The 2,306-nt window shown below is 39.5% G+C and overlaps 1 pseudogene; it reads left to right on the top strand.

The window, feature by feature from the left end:
• The first annotated feature begins 1,782 nt into the window (after nt 1-1,782).
• On the top strand, nt 1,783-2,303 carry LOC112063280 (inorganic pyrophosphatase 2, mitochondrial-like; annotated as a pseudogene).
• The last annotated feature ends 3 nt before the right edge of the window (nt 2,304-2,306 follow it).

Raw genomic sequence — 2,306 nt, 5'->3', positions numbered from 1 at the left:
TATCTAGTCCAGTTTATTAATCAAAACACCAACTTGATTTAAAGTTAAAACTTCCTCCCTCCGCCAATTGGTAGTAGTTTCAAGCTGGGACACTTAAGGTGGAAGAGAAGGGTATGGTCTTCTTTTTCTCTGTTTCCTCCCTTGCATTTTTTAACCCATCCAACTCTCCCATCTCCACACACAAAATTGCTTCTGTTTCCATCAGGGATGGAACTAGGCAAAGAGAGGAGAAGAAAGAATCAGGAAATGTCTTAACTTGACTGGTACTATTAGAATCTGAACAAAGTAAATTCTTTCTCTTATAAGGTAAATTTATTTATTTACTTATCCCACGAATATTAATGGAACACCAATTATATTTTAAGAACTGTTACAAACACTGAGGACACATAATAAAAAAAATCAAAGTCCCTGATCCCATGGACTTTATAGTCTAGTGGGGGCTACAAGTCAACATACATTATACTAAATATATATAATTTATTCAGATAGATTGCATGTAAAATACAATGTTAATTATATAAAAAATATGTTAGATGGTGACAAGTGCTAAGGAAAAGTATTAAACAGGAAAGGGGGATAAGGAGCATGAGAGGTAGGTTAATTTTACTTAGGGCAGTCAGGAAAGCTTTTTCTGATAAGGTGATATTTGAGCAAGAGACCTGAAAAAAACTGAAGGATTGAAGCCAAGAAAATATCAGATTAAACAGCATTCTGGCCTGAGAGAATAATAACTGCAAAGGCCCTGAGGTAGGCAAATGGTTAGTATGTTCAAAGAACAGCAAGAAGGCCAGTAGTATGGCTAGAGTAGAACAAGAAAAGGAAAGAATGTTGGAGATGAGGCCAAAGAAGTAGAAACAACTTAGATTAAATGTAAGGTATGCAGAGGCCATTGGGCTTTTTTTCTGAGTTAAAAAGAGAAGCTCCTGGAAGTTTTGAGCAGAGAAGTAAAATGATATAATGTATGTTTTTAAAATATCAGTCCGGCTTCAAGGTGGAGAACAGATGGTGAGGCAAACATGGAAGCAGGAAGACAATTCGGAGGCTACCAGAAGAATTTAGGCAAGAGATGACGGTAGCTTGAATCACTATGACTGAGTAGGAAGCAGGTAGAGAGCATTAGACAGATTCTGAATATACTATAAAAGATTTAATGATGGACCAATTATGGGTATGAGAGTGAGAAAAAAGTCAAAGCTAACTGCAAAATTTGTGACCTCAGAAACTCAAAGAAGGATGTTGCTACTTACAGAAATAGGGGAAAATGTGAGAAGGTAAGGTTTGACTTAAAAAACAAACAGACAAGCAAAGGAAACAAAAGCAAATAAACAAATGGGACTACATCAAACTAAAAAGCACAGCAAAGAAAACTACCAACAAAACGAAAAGGCCACCGGTTGAATGGGAGAAGAAATCTGCAAACAATATATCCAATGAGGAGTTAATATCAAAGTATACAAAGAACTCATATAACTTAATATCAAAAAAACAAACAATCCAATTAAAAAATGGGCAGAGGAACTGAACTGATATTTTCCCAAAGAAAATGGCCAGCAGGCACATGAAAAGATGCTTAACATCACCAATCATCAGGGAAATACAAATCAAAACCGCAATGAGATATCACCTCACACATGTAAGAGTAGTTATTATCAAAACAGACAACAGACCAGCTGGGCCTGGCGCATTGGCGCCCCCGCTGCTGCCGCCGCCGCCGCCGCCACCACCACCGCCGCCCACCTGCCACAGGGAGCAAGCTCAGGGCCCCGGCCGCGCTGCACCATGGCCCTGTACCGCACGGAGGAGCACAGCCAGGCCCACTCTCCCAATTACCACCTCTTTTTCAAGAATGTAGCTGGTCACTACATTTCCCCTTTCATGATATTCCTCTGAAGAGGAAAATGGCATTCCTACAAAGAGAGCACAAAATGATGAGTATGAGAATTTGTTTAATATGGTTGTAGAAGTACCTCCGTGGACAAATGCTAAAATGGAGATTGCCACAGAGGAGTCACTGAATCCCATTAAACAAGATGTAAAGTATGGCAAGCTTCCCTATGTGGCAAATATCTTTCCTCACAAGGGTTATGGTGCCCTCCCTCAGACTTGGGAAGATCCCCATCAAAAAGATAAGAGCACAGACTGCGGTGGAGATAATAATCCTATTGATGTTTGTGAGATAGGCTCAAAGGTTCTTTCTCATAGAGATGTTGTTCATGTGCAGATCCCTGGAATTCTGGCTCTTATTGATCAGCGTGAAACAGATTGGAAATTAATTGCTATCAATGTGAATGATCCTGAAGCCT

Source organism: Physeter macrocephalus, unplaced genomic scaffold (genome assembly GCF_002837175.3).
Source record: "Physeter macrocephalus isolate SW-GA unplaced genomic scaffold, ASM283717v5 random_8408, whole genome shotgun sequence".
Classification (NCBI taxonomy): Eukaryota; Metazoa; Chordata; class Mammalia; order Artiodactyla; family Physeteridae; genus Physeter; species Physeter macrocephalus.
This window is presented reverse-complemented; position numbering and strand designations above follow the sequence as displayed.